This window comes from Phasianus colchicus, chromosome 15 (assembly GCF_987193195.1).
Source record: "Phasianus colchicus chromosome 15, bPhaCol1.hap1.1, whole genome shotgun sequence".
Taxonomy (NCBI): Eukaryota; Metazoa; Chordata; class Aves; order Galliformes; family Phasianidae; genus Phasianus; species Phasianus colchicus.
In genome coordinates, this window is record NC_143450.1 from 8587257 (window position 1) to 8609375 (window position 22119).

Consider the following 22119-nt stretch of genomic DNA (forward strand, 5'->3'; position numbering starts at 1 on the left):
TATAATGTTACTCAATTTAACAATCTCTTACCACTGTGAAAAGGCAGAGGAGAAATGGGGTGGTGCTGTGAGCAGGCAGAAGTAAAAAACTTATGGGCAGAAGTGCTTGCTTTGTTGAGGAAAGCAGCACTAGAAAATGAGCTCTGTTAAGTAAATATTTTAAATGTAAAAAAAATAGCCATATTCCTTGGGTCCTTCTCAAACAGTGTCAGAAGTTCTTGTCTTTCCACTGCTTTCTGAACCTCAAGATCAACATCCCAGATGTTTCAACTGGAAGCCCAGCAGAGCAGTGTCTGGGAACTAAGCAGAAATTCTGCTGTAGTTAAGCTGCTCTGTGGACAGCTTGTGATGTCATCAGCCTGCAGTCATAAAAAACATCTGCCTAGACACTGGGCCAAAGAAAAGAAAAGAGGAGGAAGAAAAAGCAGGTAATTAAGGCCAGATGATGATAACTGGCCACCTTAATGGAGATCTCCAGTCCTAGAAGACGTCATTTTGTAGACAGCTTCACTATCATGCCTTAAGCTGTCACTAATCCCGGAAGAATCCTAAATGTTTGGCACTGGATGGTTAGTATTTACTGAGCTTTAAAGGTCTGTTTCAATTGTCATCCAGCAAGAGCTTATTGGAAGTGTGGGGCTGAATACAATCATCTGCAGATAAGTCTGTGGTTTCTCAGTATGATTCTCCTGCAGATGGTTTCATTCATGCAAATAGCTTCAAGTGATTTCAAGTGATTTAATAACTTCCTAACTGTCCTGTGCAGACTTTACTCCTGTGCTGTGACCTAAGGCGTTGCAGCCCTACATAGATGTTAACATTGAGCAGCACTGGCAGGATTGATGGCAGCCGACCCAGGGTACAAAGCTCAGCCCCATCCAAACAAAACACGTCTCGTGTAGCTACCTTGTGATAACTGTGGAACAGGGCATGGAGGGAGAGAGAGGAGTACTTCCCAATTAGAAGAATATGGCCGCTCATGCAATCTTTTAAAATTGATTAAAGTTGCCATAAATATAGAATGAAAGAGAGAGTTCTGCTGGATAAAATAAAAACAGCATTTGTGAAAGTAACCAGCACAGTCTCAGTACAGAGAGAAAGCAGGTAGATGGAAAATAGGGACAGAGACAGAGCCAAGCAGCGTGGCTCCCCATACTGCCTTAGCACCTCTTCAGGTCTGCTTTGTAGTGACCTCTAGGAACATGAGCATATCAGTCTCTGATCAGAGTATTAATGGGGAGAATAGGTGGAAGGTCAGTTTGCTGCTCCCATAGCTTCCCGGCTGGAGAAGTCAGGGGTTTACTTGTGAATCAATGCTTAAAGTCAGAATGAACACTGTACAAATGTTTTTCTGTTAGCAGCCATATGAAGAAAGGCAACAGACATGATCAGTCAAAGGACAAAAACTGTTTATGTGACTGAGAACTAACTTGATAATTCTTTGAGCAAATTATTTCTTAGTCCGGAACTGCCCAAAGCCCTGAATGGATTGCATTCACAAAGGTCATGGAGCTATTTCCTTCCTAGGATTTTTGGCTATGGTTGGGAGCAAGGCAAAATAGCCAGTTATAAATATGCTGTTTGACCTGCAGTTCGTGACAGCTGCCATGTCATTCTTAGACTTTCATTTCCTACTCAAGAACAATTAAGGGCTCTGCTCATGCTGGAGCATCATGAAAGAGTCAAGGCATCTTTCAGAATCTGCATAGCTAGAATTATGGTCATGAATAGTTAGAATTATTGTTGTGTGGTTCACACTTGCATACTGTGCTCCAAAAATACTGTCTGCTATTTATTTCCTTGGAAATTACTGCAGAAACAAGGAGCACAATAACACTATTTGAGAGAACAAATTCTCAGCTAACAAACGTTATTTTTCAACATAGTCACCACCATTAGCTATGCATTTTTGCCAGCAATGAACAAGAGCATGCATACTCTGCTCCTAAAAATATGCATGGCTGTCTGGAACATGGCGCGACTTTCATGTTGCTGTTGCCACTGCAGAAATGCACGACCCACTGCTACACTGTGCTCACAACCATATGGATAATCTGGTGACAGAAGATTATATCAGGAAGAATTTTATTTCATGAATTCTTGGCCATAATCACGTGGAGTTTAGGAGTCAAAGCACCCAGTAAGAGCTGGGTATGCCTTAAGGAGCCTCTCTTCTGGAATGCTTCTGCATTTATTGGGTGTCACTGTCTTCTTCAGAAACCTGTTTCAACCTCAGCAGTGGATAAATTCAGTATTTCCTGGTGCAGCAACATTTTAAAATTCACAGTAAATAACCACTGAGATCTCTAATTTGTGCAGCTTTAAGGTAGCTTTCCCCTTTAACAGCCCAGCTGGAGGGTTATGGACACAGCTCAATATCAGTATAGTTTTTCCTTCAGTAGGGGATCTAAGTATAAAACAACTGATGGCCTGATAGCTTTCTCTCTCACTTCCAGCTATGTGGAAGTTGTCACAGGGCAAGCCCTGGTCCAGTGCCAATAAGGTCATAAATTTCCTTTGTGATTTTGATCAATCCTGAGTTAGTTTTAATGCTAATACAATGAAAATAAACCCTTTTTTATAGGATTCTCAATACTACTTCTTCCAGATCCAGCTGCAACCCAGATATCACAGTTTGCTTTGAGAAAATTCTGCACGAAAGGCAAGATATGGTAGATTTGAGGGTCAGGCAAATAATTTGTAACTTTTTTCACATTATGCAAAGCAGCTTGACATAATGCATGTGCATGGGGATGTTTCATTGAGGTTATTCATGGCCCTTTCCGGCAAAATAGAGATACTGGACTAAAGATCTTGCTTCCCAGGATTTAAGAGTTCATCTGCTGTAGCTGTTAGTGTTTACCATGAACTCTGGCATTATTTCCAAGTCAGGCATTTGCCATCATTGAACCATTTTGCTGCTATCAGAAGCTGACTTTCCCAGGAGTTTTCAAACCTACACTTCATTCCAGGCAATGAAGGGTCTGTGCTTTTATTGCTTTTGTAATCTCAGCAGTTAAAGTTTTGCAGTAACCCAAATGGGAGGCTGTGTACTAGTGACCTGTTCTCCTGTCATTGCACTGCACGATGCTCTTTGATTAAAGCCAGAGCTACAGATTTGTTCGCCTTTATTTTTGTTAAGGATATTGTGGAGATTCCTTTTTGACAGTGAAAGAACAGACCCAACATTTTAACAGTAGCTTCCTTTGCTTAATATTGTCTTTCTGAGAGATAAAAAACAGAATGTGGTTGTCTGTGCAGTTTTTAGACCTATCTCTAAGCTAGGTGAAATGAGAATAGAATGGGCAGTAATGCTTCTTTCCAGTGCTTGGAAAACCCTCCCATTACCAGGGCTTGCTGGAGGAAAAGGCCTTTCACCAGGAAGGGATCAGAGATAGAAATAGTTTTTTTTTTCCATTGTGCCTTTTCTGCAGGATTTCCTTGCAGAACGTAGTCTTCTGTCTTGCACTGCTTCTCCCCATTTTTTCCTCTAAGCTATAGGCATGAAATTGTGCAGAGCCAGAAAAGAAAGGGGAATAATGTAGCTATGCTGGCATGGGAAGCCCCTCACGATGTGATTCATGAAGGCCTGCCACTTGGTAATTGAAACGTCTCAGTGATCTTTGGGTGGTCAGATGGACCAGTGAAACTGGCAGGAAAGGAAAACACTACTCAGATCTACTGCTTGCAGGTGCCTGGGCTATGATTGTTTCCATGAGATTAGACAAATAAGCCATAAATCTTTTGATTTCCTCTGCATGTCTGATGTATAGGTTTTGCATTTCAATGAGATGGAAGAATACCAATGATAACAAAGATAAACTTGAAAAATATAAAAATATCACTGCCATTCAGATAACCCCTTGGAATTTGCTGATCCCTCATTACTAAGGTGTGGTCTTAGCCGTTAAATACTGCAAATCAGACATAAACCCTCACAAGATACTCATCACAATTTGGAAGTAATATTTCTGCAGTATATTTGATGCCACCTACCTGCTTTTTATTATGTGTTTACTTTAGTGGTGTGTAGGACATCTGCAGTTTGCTACAGGTGATGGTAATAATGAAATATTCATTGTTACTTCAATATAACCTAATTTTTATGGCTGCACTAGCACACGAGTGCTTTGCATCAGTTTGAGATGACAGTAATTCTGATTCAACGTGTAGAAATAACTTAAGTCAAAGCTGAGAACCTGCACTCAACCAAATTAAAACAACTCCTGTATCACTGTAACTTGCCCTGTGCCAAGTCTGTCACTCTGTTCTATCAAATGGGCCTGTTTGTGCTGGTGTGCCTCGAGGGAAAGGACTGTCTCAGAATCACAGAAGATGCTGAATTGGAAGGGACCCACAAGGGTCCACACAACACAGAGCAGAGTGGGACAACCACCTCCCTTACCCAGCAGTGCTGGCCTTGATGGACCCCAGGGCACAGTTGGCCCTCCTTGTTGCCAGGGTGCACTGCCAGCTCAGGTTCAATTTGCCACCAACCAGAATGCCCAGATGCCTTTTTGTAGGGCTGCTCTTCAGCCCCTCGTCCCCCACTCTGTACATACAGCCAGGGCTGCCCCATCCCAGGTGCAGAGCCCAGCACTTGCTCTTCATGCAGACGGTGACCACCTGTGAGTTTTTCCAGATCTTGGTGCAAGGCCTCTATACTCTCAAGGGAGTCAACACTCCTCCCAGATTAGCATCATCCACAAATTTACTCAATACGATTTCCAGATCCTTATTGGAATAATTGATGAAAATATTAAAGAGGACTGGCCCTAAAATGGAGCCCCACAGAATCCCAATGGTGACAAGTAGGGCAACTCTCAAGCCATAGACCTTTTTCATTTTAGCATAGCCTTTTTTCATTTGCAATGCTTTTTCCATTTTAGGATTATAGTTCACTCTTAATTATTATCCATGGGTCACGGGTAGGATCATGTCTGCAGTTCTCTTAAGAAATATCCTTCCTAGAATTCTGATAATTTTCATTTAAACACTAACCTATATCATTCTCTTGTCTGGCTTCCCATCTGGATTAAGGTTTTCAAGCTTTTCTTTGAACTGGTTTAAAGCTTTTCTTTATTTTTTCTGTCCCAAAATTTCAGAATGTCATCTTAGTCTTCTTCTTTCATCCTGCAAACATTTATGTTGTAAATACGAAGCTGGACTTAGTCCAGAAGCTTAAATATCCTCAAAGTTTGGAAATGATGAGATGATTATGCTCCATCTTTTAAGTTCCATGTTTTTTTTAATTTGTGTTTTTCCTCTTTTAGACGTATTCAGATGAAACTTTTCTGACTCATACAGGCTGGTGTCTCCATCCGAATTATCACTGTTTAGGGATAATATATGTCGCGTTGTCAGCCACATGATGAAATGTTTTTCCATCTTTTTGTAGCTTGTTTTTCATGCATAGCATTTCCTTTTTGCTGGAGTCATGGGGAAGCTGTTACAATTTTGCATAGAATCAGTTTAGTCTACTGGTTGTTTCCAAGTCAACTTTTTCTCTGAATCATACATCTTTCAATTCAGAGACTTGTTTGTTTTAAGATGGACTATTTGTATGCTAAAATCACAGCTTTCAGGGGCATCTGACATTGGAGGCAGAATGAAAGAAGGAGAATATATAATGCCACTGAGTTGTTGATAGTTATTTGCTTCATACAAAGGAAAACAAAAAAGCCCGGTAAAGACAAAATAGGAAATGAATTTTGGCTTTCCATATTGAACAAACAGGTTGGCCTTTATTCCATGCTATCAGTGCCAGTTAATTCAATAACAATTTGGGAAAAGGGCTGTTCCTTTGCAAATATAGTGGATATATTGGCTGTGATTTATGATTGAACTCTTGGGTGGGACAGTGACACAGTCATAACAAATATCTAATTAAGTATACTACAGTTACTACTTCTATAAGCAGATTACTGAGCCTAGCTTCACTCTTGGCAAAAGTCAGTACGTAAACTAACTTGAATGCAGACAGATAATTTCCTACCAATGCATACGTAGAGTTCATATGAGGATATCAAAGCACAGCTGGAAAAATCATACATTATCTGATAAAGCAGCTTCAATTCTCAATATTACAGGCTTTTTTATGAGAAAGTAACAGCATCTAGTTAGTCTAAAGAAAAAGAAAAAAGAAAAAGAAAGTCTGTTCCAGATGTGTTTGCATCTTTTCTTAATGACATGGATACCTCTGACACAGCTGGGCACCCAAAGAGACCAAGTAAAATGGAGCTTTTCAACAGCACTATAGGTTTTAGGATCACAAAGACAGTAAGTTTTATGTTTCTCCTTCAGAAACCACATAAGCTACTGAAAGCTTAGTTATCTCATTCAGGACATCAACCTAACACTGGGGCTTCACTTGTGCACTGATTTTCTCTTTTTCCTTCTCTTTTTCTAATCACAGGGGTTTTAATTACAGTGGGCTATGCCTGCCTTGTTAAGCTCCTTCCAGAAGAGCAGTGTTATTTATGGTTGGAGCTGGGGGGGAGAAAGCAGGGAGGTGCTGAGGTCTGGGCCAGGTCTGCTTCCTGCAGTGGACACTTGCTGCAAAAAGACATCAAGCAGCTCCTTCTGCTCATCCTGTGAGTGCTGGGGGTTGGAGGAGCTGTGCAAAGAGCAGCATGGCCCTGTATCAAGCAGTTGTCTGAGTCTGGAGGTGACCTAGTCATTTACATTTCCTCACTTATTCGCCCATCCTCTCAGCCCTGCATGTGTTCTTTTATTGCTTTTGGAAACACAGTCATTGTTTTTTCCTAGCTGTATTTGTGTCAAATATTTACTAGGGTTGTCTAGCCCTTAGCAGAGTGCTATAAAGAGAAAAAAAGAAAGAAAGCTGAGTGCATTTTGTAGTTTTCCTGGGGAGCAGGTAAGAAAGAGCTGGCTGCGTGCAATGGCGGAGATCCAGCCGCAGCATAAGGTGTTTGGCCCTCCATGAGTAACTACAGCTGGAGGTCACTAATAGCTCTGACACGTACAATGTGTGGAAAATGATGTGCAGCTTTTCATTTTGGAATCACCTGAGAGAAATAAATCTCTGTTCGGTGTTCATTTGTCTGTGCAGACTCATACCCCATCAGGGTGTCAGTCTACCAGCGCAGATGCCAGCTGTACCTTGTGCTGCTTTTCATCTGGAAAAGCCTTTTCATCTGGAATCAGTTCAGTTCCTTCTCCTCAGAGGTTCAAGTGATTTTTGTTTGAAAGCAGCTTTCTTGACAGTAATAGTCATAAATGCAGCCATTATGAGCTCTAGGCAAAAAATACTTGAGAATTTGATATATACCTTCTTTCTGAAAGCTTTTTCCACACAAACACACAGGCCTTTGCTGAAGTATCTCTTGGTTTTGCATTAGGAAACAAGACGTGAAACTGCACCTCCTCATTTTCCTGATATATAACTGCTTCATTTCATCAACTATGTAAAATGCATACCACTACATAAAGCTGCTGCATGGATCCCTTGGGAAATACATGCTTTTGTTCAATACTGAATTTATTATTTTCTCATTTCCATTACTGTGAAATATTTGCAATTAATGTTTTCCGCAACCTATTTGAAATTCCACCGAGTTTTACTGAAAATACTTGAAACCTCTTTTATTGATCATCTCTGTACAAACAGGATTTGCATATCTTTTAAGTTGCTGATGAGTGTTGAAGTTGACACTATTCTACAGGTGATTTGGGCTTTTGAAATAATGTATTTTCAGTTTCTAAAAACCAAGCCACACTCCAAATAATGAAATTAATCTGAGTTGCAAGCAAAATCTTATATTTCTATCCTAACACTCACAGACCAGAGAGAGGAAGGTGATCTAATAGTAGGGATACTCACTTGGAATAAAGTATTGCACAGAATAGTGGAAAAATAGGAAATTATGCAGTATAACAACTACTGTGGCACAGCACTGACCCCAATCTTTACCACCCAAGTCACATCTGGGTTGTGCTGGAAATCACTTGGGAGAAGGAGCCGTAGAGGAGCTCAGCTCCAGCATGACCAGATCTTTGCTGAGGAAAGAGACTTGTTTCTGTGCAGTGAAACTGGCACCACCAGAGCAGCATCCCTTCTGACACCCCTTTAGCTCCTCTGAGAGCTCTTTGAACAAATTAATCTACCACTACTAGGAATAACAAGGACATATCTAATAAATTCCCAAATTACAGTAGGAGAATTCTATCGCCTTTGAGCTTAATAAGTAGAATTTTCTTTAATGTATTGTTTTTTTTTTCCTTTTCTAAATTAACTGAATATGAAAGGTCAGTGTACTATTCAAGGATTGCAATTGCTACAAATGGCTTTGTAAGGTTCATGATTAGATTTAAAAAGATCAAAGGCTCATATGAGTAAAAGAAGGAATTACTTCCCAGTAAAGTCAGCCTTCTCTTTTGAAGATGCACTCCACATTAATGGACCCAGTGAATCTCTTTACACAGACTGATTTCTGCAGCTTTGAAAGTCTTATTACCATCCCACAGAACCTTTCACACACTGGATTTACTAAATGCAAGTTTTGAATTCCTTTCAGTGATGCAAAGGAAATATTTTAAACTGGAACAGCAGGAAAATCATTAATTCAATTTTAAACATTCCTATTTAAAAGTAGGTTAACGTTGTTCCACTGAACCTAATCCCTTCCCTTTCTTCTTTAACTGAACCAGAGATTTTTCCTTGCTTGGCACCAAAGCTGTGAACTTTGCTTAGCTTTATTTCCAAGGACTTTAAGGCAAAGACAGTGGCTTACTATCAATCAAGGTAATTCTGTGTTATCCTTGCACCTGTAGATCAAGTTTGTCTCAGAATGCAGTTTGCTGGAAATAAGAGATGTGGCTCATTGTTGCTTGCAATCAGCAACAAAAGAGGAAGTTTCCGAACTCTACGACAGCCAGGCAGTGCACAGTGCTTCTGAGAAGTCTCCTCTCTAGTGCAGTAACTCTAGCAGAAACCCTTTCCCCTTGACATATAACCACAGATCCTGCTAAAGAGTCCGTCTCCTTCTTTCTTGCAGATCCCTTTTAGATACTGAAAGGCTGCTATCAGGTCACTTTGGAGCCTTCTCTTCTCCAGGCTGAAGAGCCCCATCTCTCAGTCTGTCCTAGCAGAGAGGTGTTCCATCCCTTGGATCACTTTCGTGGCCTTTCTCTGGACACATTCCAACATATCTATGTCTCTCCTGTACTGAGAACTCCACATCTGAATGCAGTGCCTCACCACTACAGAGCAGAAGGGCAGGACCACCTCCCTCAACCTTCTCACCACATTTCCTTTGATGCAACTCAGGATACAGTCTTTGTACGCATGTAACACCTTCTTCAAATCTTTTAATGACTAGTAGTCTTGAACCTGAAAGGCTTGTTTCTGTCTCTGCAGGAATCAAGCTTTCATTCTATACCAAAACAAGACATACAGTTTCAACCAAGCTGCATTTAAATTTAAGTGATGGAAGGTGTGCAGAGAAAGATGCTGCTCTGAATTACCAGCAGTAAACTCCACACAATGCCAGTCCCCAGGGACAAATGGGATCCGGCTTGTCTTTGGTATCTTCAGTGAAAATGTTGAAGTAATGAGCAGAGAAATTCTTAATATTGTTATGCTCAAGTATGTAATTATCATCCACTTTCCCACTTGACAACTCATATGAGATACATGGTGGTCTTTCATTGCTATTTACTTTTTCAGAAAGGTTGGACAGTCCTTTGGGTAAGAAGTCATGGTGTTACTCTGGCACGCTCCAAGCAAGTGATGCTTTTTGGTTACTGAACTTGTGCTTGTGCATTCTTCTCAAAATGATCTCTTTGTAATTAATTGCCTTTTCCTAACCTTTGAAAGCTTGCAAGTGTACAATATTTTCCCAGCTAAAATTGGAATGAAGTGTTAGGAAAAATCCTACATCCAAATGAAAATAAAACTACTATTTTACACTGCAGCTTTTGAAAACTTCAATCTTCCAGTGCAACACTTCTTGATTTTTAGTGACTATGGTAATTGCTAGCTTAAGTAAAGGAGGATTTTTTGCAAGAATTTTTGCAGGAAAAAATGTTTAATGTTTAAAATTTTTAAATGTTTTGATTTTTTCTGAGCTTTAAAAAAATCTTCTGTTTTTGTTTTTGCTCTTCTGTGCAATGTTCTGGTTTACATAATGTTGTATAGAAAAGTGGAAATAATTTAACAAGCTCCAGTGAGTTATTTTTAAACAAGTTCCCCAGCATTAACTTGAGTTACCTACTGGGTAGTGAGGGTCCATCAAACACCCCTCAGCTTTTCCCAGGCCACCTGTGCTTGCTTTTGAATAATTTCTTTTATCCTATTCGTGTATAAAATATTTTTCTTTCCTATCTTCATGGCTAATATCACATTGTGAGCTATGATACCATGATTATGAACATAATACACACATCACAGAACACGCAGTTTCTTCTTGCGTTCCAGACGTGGGTTATTCTACAGAGGAATAAATGGACACATGGGAGGATCAGGGTTTCCAAGGATTCTTGACTGCTGGAAGCTAAGCTCTGTGAAAAGGAAAGAGTGTTCCCATTTCAGAGGAGCAGGAAAACACAAGAGCAAGAGGGTGCATGAAATGTGCTGAAAGAAAGATGGGGCTTTTCCTTGTGCTCTCTCCAAGATATGTGTGGGCTGTGGGAGGAAGTGTTTGTAGCAGCATGCATGGGAAAGCCCACGGTCTGCTGGCCTTGTGAATGGCAGTGACTGGCAGTGTCTGCCTTTTAACATGTGTGTGCAATAATCACAGATGCTTTTTTCTGCCTCTCAGGAGAAAATAAAAGAGATTTACAGTTTTGTTTTAAAATGTAAACACTGAGGTCAGTACTGCTGGGAAAGTAATTTGGACTGGCATACTTGTACCCTGTATCAGGGTTAGAAATGCAAGTGAAGATATCAACCCATGTCCCAGGCGCAGGGCAGTGTCAGTACATGGGCTGTCCCATGGGCTCTCAGGATCTCCCAGCGCAGCCTGGCCAGCAAGTCCAAAGAGGGGCCAACAGGCTCAGCTGGGGCCCAGCAGTGGCACTTGTGGGCATCACAGGCAGCATCAAAGGAGACCAAAAACTTGCTTTGGGGATTTCAGTGTAAGGCAAAACAAGCCTTAGGAGGCCGCTGGTTATTTGGAGGTAGCTAATGTTACATGCTGAGAAATAAGGAACTTTAAAAGAAGAATTTTAACTTGGGAAAGCTAGCATCTGTCTACTGGTTACTTTATATTCTCCCTTCCTGAATTACTCATTTAATATCTGGCTACATGCTGCTAAGGGCTTCAGGGAGAGATTAGAGAGTGTAATTGCTCTCACTTCCCCAAAGCCCACACAACGCATTTTCAGGATTGATTACTCCTTCATCCTTTAAGTTTTTGTGCCCATCAGCTTGGATGCAAAGAATGACAGCATTTTAATTTCCCACCCAAAACAGCTGGTCAAACTGACTGTGTACCTGATTGATTAGAAATCATGGCATTCACTGACTAGGGATAGTAGAAAAGGTCATACTCTTCTTAATGAGGAAGAAAATTCCAAGTATGAATGCTTGACATGAATTTTCAGACAAAACAGAATCTGTTTTGTATACAAATGGCTTTATTGAGCTTAGGGTCAGTAACCCTGATTTTAAAATGGCTTCTAGGTACTTAATTCTCAAGCATGCAAGCTGGTATCCTGGTCCCATTGGAATAAATGAAAATGAAAGCACTGGTGGAGGCTGGGGTTTGTCTACCATCTTTAACAGTCCTCCTACCTCTGAGTTTTCAGAGAAGCCACAGTTAGCTCTTAAAATACAGATTACAAAATCTGGTGCTAATTTGATAGGAGTGGTGCAAAGGCACATAATGTGATGTTAGAGTGGTGTCTGGTGACACTGACAGCTGGAAGCTAAGGCAGGGTGAAGCAGCTGAAAATGGAGAAGGAGGATAATGGGATTACATTGGTTGAACCTCTATGGGAAGTGGATGCTACTAATTGCTGGCTTTACAATCATTCTGTGGGACAACTCTTTGTAGTCTTTATTCAAGGCTGGGAAAGTTGGTACCGTTTGGTGAATAATGCCCCTCTATTCAAACCTATTTTTGTTCCAGTGAAGGTGCTCACGAAATCTTAGGGAACATAAATGGAGTGCCCAATCTGGATGGCCAGTCCCTGAAAGCCTGTCCTGGGCTGTGGGTTCTGGGCTCCTTAGAAACTCTTCCCTAGACATACTGAGATCTGAAGTGTTTAATAGCACAAGAAAAAAATAGCATTCCTGTCAGGAACCTGCAGCTATTAAATAATCATTATTATATGTTTCAGTTTCAATGAAACTCACAAAACTTTGCTGAGGAAACTTCTGAGTATTTTCCCCCTGAGTAGCTCACTGACAAGATGCAGGCTTGCCTCCCAAGTGAAAGCAAATCCTCCAAAGTTCCAGAGACCAATTTTCCTTCTGCACTGCACCACTGACTTCCTAAAATATACTGGAAAAATACAGTTCATTCTCCCTAAATCCAGAGAAGATGAGAAAAGACAACTGTTCTGATGCAATAGTACTAACTCCATTTTGTTTGAAGCCCCATTTTCAGAACTGTGCATGTAGGAAACATTTGTGTAATTTTCTGTATTTGAAGGAAATGTGTAAGTTTGCTGGAACTGCCTCCACCACTTCAAATCCCACTGCCTCATTCCAGAAAGAGTCAGCAGATGCAGCACAGAAAGACGAGCCGTGGCCTGGGGCAGCTTTACCAGGCATATAGCAGGAGGTGGGGAGATGAGGGATGAGGCAGTGGCTTCTTGCCCCTGTGCACAATCAGCTACCACAATATGTGTCATGGGAGAGGAGAGAAGGGATTTTACATAGCTTTACTGTCACCAATCACCTGAGTTACTGAAATGGTTCTGGAAAGCTCAGAGAATGAGATATGAATGCCAACCAGTCTTCATTTCCCTTTTCTTGCCCAGCTAACTGCTGACTGGAGCATGACAGTTCTCATATTCTTATGAGTGCGTCTGAAATTTAAAATCTGCTTTTAGGAAAAAAAAAAAAAAAATTGTTCTAGGGCTGGTTTGTAATGCTGGATGTCCTCAGACCCCTCATTATCTAAAAGGCAAGACTCTGAAGAGATCAACAACATACTGCTGCAGGCTTTCTGCTACTGCATGGCAGCCTCCGTGCTGCTGTTTTTGCAACCATCTTCTCCTGATTACACAAACTTTTGTGGGAACATCAAGTGATTGCAGGCTTTGTTTATGAAGTGCTCCTCTAGACTGGGAAGACTTAAACCCTTAATCGAAGCCAAAAGAACAGATGTTACTTTTCCTTCCTCAAAGCAAGAGCCTATGGAGAAAAAAAAAAAAAAAGCCCTAAAACCTAAATGGTTCACCATAGGATAGCTTCATTGCCTTTGCTTTCATCTAGGTAAAATGTCAGAACTGTTGAAGTCAAGTTTTAAGAACTGTGTAAAGATACTGTAAATTCTCAGCGGAGGAGTTGCCCATTTTCTCTGGTTTTGTTTTTAAACACAAATATAAATAGCAGAGATTGCTCATGCCTGATAGCATCAGAGAATTATTGTGGTGGGAAGGGACCACACAAGGTCTCTTGTCTACCCTCCCGTTCACGTTGGGATCAATGCTGACTTCAGATCAGGTTGCTCAGAATTTTGTTCAGACAGCTCCAAAAAAGCCTCCAAGGGCAGACTCTATAGCAACTATGGGCAATATGATCCATTCCTTAATTATTCTTGTAATCATTCTTTCTTTACAACCCCATGTTTCAATTTATAGCCATATCCAAATGACAAAAGTACTTTCCTGATGAGTTATGTCTTGAGTGCTGGCTGGACTTTTGGCTCCATGGAGCTCATTCAGGAATAATTTTCTGGTTGGATATAAGAAAATGTTTGCTGCCTCCAAAAAAAGTGTTTCAGCTCATTTTTAGCTAAGATAGTCCATGTTTCTTTGTGAATAAACAAGCACAGTGGGAACGAAAGGATAAAAAATGCAATCATAAATCACATTCTGCCATGGCATCATAGGCATAGTTCCATCAATGTCAAAATGTGGCCCTGTATTTTTTCCTTCCTTAAAAGAAGATTAAAATGATTGGAATTATGTGGCTCATCACATGTGATTTCTAATTCTTTAAATGTTCTCTTTTTCTAGACACAGCCATTTTTAAGAAAAATAAAAGCGTCTGACCTTCATAGTTTTTTACTGAGTGACAGCATAGGAGAATTTTTACTGGAATAATTAGTATGAAAACATATTTTGTCACCTAATAAGTAAAAAATGTTTTGAGTTTGTAAAGCAGCTTCTATCTAAGATGAGAAAAGCATTTCAAGCAGTCAGTCTGTTTAGAAAGTATGTCAATAAGTAATTTATACCTCATTTTATTGGCAAGAGCACAGAGAAAGATTAATGCTTTTATCCTTCTAAAAGTCATTCCTACATTGGTCCTTGTGTGGGATTTACCAGTAAACAAGAGTGTTCTGATATGCAGCCCAGCTTCCTTTCTTGCATGAAGTTTGTCTGTTTGGATGTACTCTAGATAGGTTTAGAAGAACAAAACCTGCTTGAATGTTCTGTGTAGTGACAATTTTGTAGTGACACGTCCAGATGGCTTGGTTGTACAGTGGGTGTTCGGAGCTACTGCATGAAGTACTGAGAAATAGCACTGATATCGTTCCTGTTTGGTCTAACTTAGCAAATGCTCTGTTTGGAAGGAACTGGGGTTGTTTGGAGCTAACTCCAAACCTCAGCTCTGAATGGCAACAGGAGTAAAATTTCTGTATTAATACACAGACATTACCAGTTGTGGCCAGTGCTCTCTCTCTTTTTTTTTACTAATCTGGAAATGTGCATGATTTTTCTCCTTCAGCAATGATTTGTGTTGTTTTGTGGTCAAGCCAAGGCTGGTGCTGTTTAGGTGGCTGGTTTCCTGTATATGTCATCTTGCAGGAAAGCAAAATTGCTTCATGAGAGGGAAAATATGTATGTAGTCAGTACAGTATGACTAAAAAGAGATTATTTTAATGCAATGTTAGTGATAACTTTGCAGCACTGCTCAAAGGATATTGTGTAATGCATAACTTAGAATGTGCCTGCTCATGTAACTTGGCCCATAACTATAAAGTGCAGCTCACCAACCACAGGATAATTGCTACTTAAACTGAACCAAATAACAAGCAAAAGCTTTTCCAATGGAGTATGAAGCGAGCAGAATCTTAATTGGTGTAAATTGGTGTGGTTCCCTCAACTGGAAATGAGTTACAGTGATTTACAGTAGCCAAGGCTATGGCCGATATTGTTGGCTTTCCTTCATTCTATGATGCTTGCTAATTAGCAAATCAAAGTGCAGTGAATTAGCAAATGTGTTAACCAGGCCTTTTTGTGTCTTTCCTTGCTCCCACTGTGAAACTGTACTGACTCCTATTCCCTGAGAACAGACTGTTTTTGTCATAGACCACAGCTGTGGCTCTGAGAAGAGCGAGAAGATGAGATTAAAAATTTACAGCACAGGAGCAGCAGAAGAATCAAACAGAGAAATTACACTATTAAAAACTGCTATTAAAATAATTATTATTGTTGAAAACCTTATCAGTGATTTCTTGATTCAGTCTTTGGTCCCATTCTCATTTGAGGCCTGGCTGCTCAAAGCTTTTCCAAAACACTCTGGAGATCTGTGTTTCTCTCTGCCCAAGCAGGGGGGTTGGACTCGATGATCTCTGGAGGTCCCTTCCAACCCCTACGATTCTGTGATTCTGTGATTCTGTGACATCTTGGCTGCTTCTTCCTGTCTCACCTTTCAAACACAAAGCCTGCTTCCCAGCATCCATACAGAGATGTACCGAGATGCCATCGCTTTCTCTGTGTTGTCATCTCTTGTCCCTAGAGAAAAGAGTTGACTAATAGAACTTTTATTAAAGTGAGCAGAAGACAACAGTGGGAGTAGAGTCAGGATAACTTAAGACATGTTGTTCAGAATGTTTTGTACATCACAGCAGAATCAGGAAGTGACCTTCAAACAGGGCTAACAGTCAATGCATTGCAAATACAGATGGTTCCTGAAGTAAAGAGGAATAACTAAGCACCTCACAGCTCCATTGCCTTTATTCTCTTCTCTAGTTGTTTGATATTACCCACTGCAGCAGCAAGACACTGAACTGATGGACTGATATAGCTGCTCTGTTTCTCCTGCAAGATTATTACTTGTTCCCTGAGAAAATTACAACTGGCCCATGAATAACCACGATCATCATTACTGTGTGTGTCTGATAGATTCTTGTGTTTACTGTGCTGCATCACAGTGTGCCCTGCTCCACAGGCTGAGTCTCATTGATGCATGCTGAGGGCATATAGGTGGGAGTCTGCATGGTAGACTTGGAAGAGCACTGCAGGAGAGCTGAATGGCATCACAACCTTTTCCTTATAGCTGATGATTGTTTTTCTCTTTAATGTTTTTGCTTTTTTTAATTGTCTTTGAGATACCCTTGGCTCAGGCTTCTTGGTGTGTCACTATACATAGGCTATTCAGTCACCTCGAAATTCAGATGCTCAGATTTTTCAGTACTCCGTCTGTTGTCTTGATATTAATACTAACTCCTGGTGGTTTCTCCAAACCTGGCAAAGATCTTCTTGTGTTTTCTATGTCTTTCTATTAGATATAAGTTTTTTGGTGCTTTTTTCCAGCCTCCTCTCCCTCTGAAGCATTTTCTTTGCTAAAACAATGTGACTCATTAGCTGAAGTATTCTCTGTAGACGCCCTTTGACAAAATTGCTGCATGTAAACAGGCAAAGCTAATGGAAAGGGCAGTGCCACTGAATAAATCAACTTACAGCATGAAGAGGAGGCAAAGCAGGATTCCTCTGGTGTATTCTCAAGTTGCACTGTTAGTAATGATCCAGTGTTCCCTGCTTTGTACTGCAAACACTTTAGAGCTATTTCTAATTTCCCGTCTAGTGCATGAGCCATTTCAAGGATCTTCAGATGTAACCTTATGTGTAACCAGACCTTTGTGAAATTGACAGCTGTTTTTAAATGAGAAACAGTAGCAGTTTTCTTTATAGAAATTACAAATGCTGTCAGACAATTTGAAAAAAAAAAGAAAAAAAGAAAAAGCAACAAGAGAAAGGGAAAGAGATGAGACAGAAATTAGTTTGAGTTATAAATGTGTGAAAATATGTTTCATCTGTTGTCAAAGGGTTGCCTGTGGTTTCACATGTTGGTTTTTGGTTTGTTTTTTTTTTTCATTTTGGGTTTCTTTATAAGTACTTGTCTGGGGACAACCAAGCTTTACTGGCCATTTACTGGCATTATTTCACAAGCAGTTTTAGTTAGGCCCACAACCAAAAGTGCCAGAATTCTATAAGGTCAGCTCTCAGGAGGATGCATTTTTTTCTGGGCACTCAGCTAATCACCTCAGCTGTAACATCATGGGCTGATACTGTTTTGGACACCCAAAACATAGTTTTCTACAAGGATGGTGTGTTATGCAGTTGTCAAAGTTGTCTCTAACTTGGTGTTGTACTATGTGGGGTGTAAGTCCTGCTATAGGTTAGCCAAAATGCCAGATCTTCTAAGTCCCAGTGTTGTTTTCACTGAACACAGATCTGTAAAGGTACAACTGCTGTTCACTTAACATTTTGGTAACTCATTTTTCTATCGTCAGATATACTGAGTACAGACTCCTGGTGCAGGGACAGATATTTTTCAGAATCACTGAACTGTAGGGGCTGGAAGGGACCTCTGGATATCATCTAGGCCAATCCCCCAGCTAAAGCAGACTCCCTACAGTAGGTTACACAGGAAAGTGTCCAGGCAGATTTTGAATGTCTTCAGAGAAGGAGACTCCACAGTCCCTCTGGACAGTTTGTTCCAGTGCTCTGTCACATTCCAAGTTTGTCCTCATGTTTATACTGAACTTCCTGTGTTCCAGTTTGCGCCATTGCCCTTTATTCTGTTGCTGGGCATCACTGAAAAGAGCCTGGTCCCTTCCTCTTGACTCCCACCCTTTAGGTAGTTGTAAGCAGTGATAAGATCCACTCTCAGTCTTCGCAGAATCACAGAATTGTAGGGGCTGAAAGGGACCTCTAGAGATCATCTAGTCCAACCCTCTCCCAAAGCAGGCTCCCTAGACCAGGTTGCACAGGTGGGTGTCCAGGTGGGTCCTGAATGTCTCCAAAGAAGGAGAATCTGCAACCTCTCTGAGCAGCCTGTTCCAGTGCTCTGTCACCCTTACTGTGAAGAAGTTCTTATGCACATTTGTGCGGAACTTCCAGTGCGCCAGTTTGTGTCCATTTCCCCTTTTCCTTTGTCCTATCATCTCTTCACTGGGATGAACAGTCCCAGGTCTCTCAGCCTTTCTTCATAACGGAGAAGCTCCAGGCCCCTCATCTCCTTTGTGCCCCTCTTTCTTTACTTGTGCCAGTCTTTCTTTAACTGAGGAGCCCAGACCGGGATGCAGTACTTCAGATGTGGCCTGAATATAGGCCACCTAAATATAGGTTAAGCAATACAGCTTTTCCTTGCAAGTTGTAATTATACACTTCTCATTTTAGAAGGAAAAAAAAAAAGCCACAACACTTCTGGCTGCAATGTAGTTCTTCCTTTCCATATTTAAGAACTATACGTGATTGCAGCTGAACCTGTATGCATTCACTCACTGATTTTTTCTTTCATATTTTAACCACTGTTTTTAGCTGTAGTGAAATATTGACAAATTGCATGAACAGGAATCTGTCATAGAGGCCAAGTGACTTCTTGATTTTGTAAGAGAAAATGTTTTTCTCTTGACCTTTCACTGAGTTGTTTTACAATAGGCTTCTGGCAACAGACAACCTGTTGTGAGAAGAGAGTAGATAGACTCTCGCATCATGGCTATTCTGTGTTAAGGAGGCATAATTAAGAGCATATGCAGGAATAAGAAAGTGGTTTTACAAGTTGACAGCTAGAAAAGATGGAGGGAAAACCAGCTTTACCACAAGCAGATGTGATTTTGATGTGGTAGAGTCACATGCACTGTGTGGACTGCCATGGCCAGTGCAGTCCTCAAGTGTTTTTTATTTCGAAGTCCCACTAGCAATTGTGACCCATTAGGGACAGTCCAGTTGGTGAGGTGGGGGAATCACACACTGAGTCAAATATACTTTCAACATTTGTTTGTCAGACTCTGATTTTGAATAATTGCATATTCTATTCTTCTATACGAAATAACAAATTTCTCCTGAAAGGAGAAATCATATTTGAAGACTTATTTCAAGAAATGGAAGTCTTTGTAAAATGAGAAGGAAAAGCAGCTGACCACTGAAGTTTCAGCAGGATGGGGTGAGCATTTGGGGTTGTGAATGTGGATTCCAGTAACTGCCATTGAGTCAATTAGTTCAATCACAAGGCTACAGAGCTCTCATGAGATATGCCTTGATCTAGCAAAACATTTAAGCAAAGGCTTGATTCACACTGATTTTTGAGCACACTGAATTTTGATGCTCCAGCTTACATGATTAAGTGTGATTTAAATTGTCAGAATAGGGATTTTCCATTTCACTGGTGATTTTAGCTTATCAGCCTTTTTGTTTGTTTCTGAATTGAAAGACAGACAGTGATCAAAGAAAAAAGAGGAAGATAAATGGGCTTAATTTCCTGAGCATCTTCATTTTTCATTAATTCTCTCAGAACTATGAAACTTCAGCGTTAAGGAGATTTTAAGAAAAGATGCAAAATGCTTAGCATCTTTCAGTTTTTAAAGCATTTTTCATCTTCTCCACACTCTGTAAATTAGTGAATATTTGATAAAACATGCGAAAACAGAACAAGAAAATTTGAACAAAGGTGGAAACATCACTTTCACTCAAGGAAGTTCCATTCCCTAAAAATAAAATCGGATTTGACAAGATATTTCACAGTGGAAAAAAATGCAGATACTTTCCACAGTTTTTACTTTGAAACTCAGATTTGCATAAATTCCAGTCAGAGTGGAAATTTAATATCCATAATTAAGCAGACAGAAAGACTACAGCATCCAGAGAAAGCAGTTCATTGATGAATATGAAGCAGAAAGACTTTAATTTTTCTTACTTTGCTAGATGCCATCGTGCCGGATCCCGGTGAAGATGCTAGCTTAGCTGCTGGACAAGGAATACACAGTTTGCCAGACTGCACCAGATTGCTTGGCCAGCACTTTTAATCATGTCTGACAGCCTTTGCCATCACTGCACCCATGTAGGATGGAGTAATAATGTGTGAGATTGTTCCCCAAGCAATCTAATGTCAGCTGAGGGTGTCAGCAGAAAGCAGTGACCACAGAGCTCCAACTTGTGTTTCAGAATGGACAACTTGGACATAAATATAACAATATAACAATATAATAATACAGTATTGACACTGGGTTCTAATCTCTGTTTTATCAGATTCGATCTATTCTTCCAGAGTGGTGTCAGTAAGAGCATTCCAGCATCAGAAACAGAATTTGAAATCCTACTGTTTTAAGTGCATATATATTTATTCAAATGCCTATTTGTTTAATTGCTGTTTGTAATTCTGGTTTGGAAAAATAAATAACAAAAGAAGATTTGGGATATGAAGGATGACATTCTCTGTGTTGGAGTGATGAGGAGCTAGTTCTGGTATGGAAGGCAAGGCTTGGGCAAGACCAGCAGCCCAAGGCACAGCAGTTCCTCCTCTTCCTTAGGGAAGCTGTGCTACGCCCAGGTATGTGACCCACACCTCTGTGAGGTGATTTCTGGAGCTGTGCAGGAGCATGCTATGTTGAGGAGGTACCCAGCAACATTTCTGGCAAGAACAAACACTGCTGGACTTACCAAAGTATTCCAGTGTTTGTAGAGAAATCAGCCTTTTTGGTGATAAAAATGTTAGTCTTTTTCTTTATTTATTATTTTGTAAAAGCATATGGTATGATGATTCTTCCTCATTTTCAGAGTGATTCTGAGTATGACTTACAGCCCACAGGAATCATTTAGTAAAGAAGAACTGCTAACTAGCTCTGCAGAGTAGATAGACGGTCTGTATTAATAGTCAGCTGTGGTCTTCGATCCATTTGGTGCAATCCCAGCCATTCCATTCTGATGGCAGCAGGAACTGTAATAACACTGAGAGCCATGTGATTTGGGCCAGGGCCAGGGTCAGGGTCTGTTTATTTATAGCACTTTAATGACTAACATAAATTGTTCTAACATCATTTGTACACAATTTTATTTAGCAGAAAAGAATGTTCTGATTCTGACTAAGCTTTTAAACTACAATTCTGTCTCATTTCTTAACAGAAAATCACTTCTTTGATTTTGCCAAACTGTGGTCCTCACTTGTGGAGGTGATGACATGAGAAGGCTATGTGGAACTAGGATTTCACCAAGCAGAAAGTTTCCCAAATATTTAGTAACCTGTCATTGATTAGTGAGAGAGTCAACAGATACCTTGAAAAATCATTTCCTATAGAGAAACACACACTGCATGTGTTTAGTCCAAAAGAAAAAGTAAAGTTTATCTTCAGACCAAATCAGCATTTCCTCCACAAGCTTTTGCAGCAGCATGTTTGCTAATAGCAGAAGGTTCTGGGGAAGAGGAAAAGTTATTAATGGACTTAACCAAGGTGACTGCAAACACTTGTTGAAACTGTGAAGAAAACTGTCACTCAGAATCAGGGCTGCATAGTTATATGTGTTTGTCCGGAAGACATCTAGCTGTATATCCTGTCCCTGCTGCAGAGGACAGCAAAGAGGACAACAAAACTATGTAAATAATTCAGTAAGAGTCATTGCTTGGCTAAGATGCTCAATGGACACTATTTCCTGTCATTATCCTCCTGGGATCTACTACTCATCAGTTCACACTGACAATGTCAACTGCTGCCATTCCCTTTCCACCTTCAGCCCCTTATCAGAGATTCAGTTTCCATATCTACCTTCCCCAGTTGCCTTTGTCCAGCTGCCCCAAGAAAATGAGCAATGCTCCAGGTCCCAGAAGCTCGCACTTTGGAAAATCTTGTGTCTTCTGCTTTGATGCAACTTGTTCCTGTTGCAGGGTGACTGCTCTGGAGATTTGAAATTGGTCAGGAGTTCATGCTAAAGAGAAAATAGAGGCCATGAGGCTACATAGAAAAACCTAACAGGTTACAC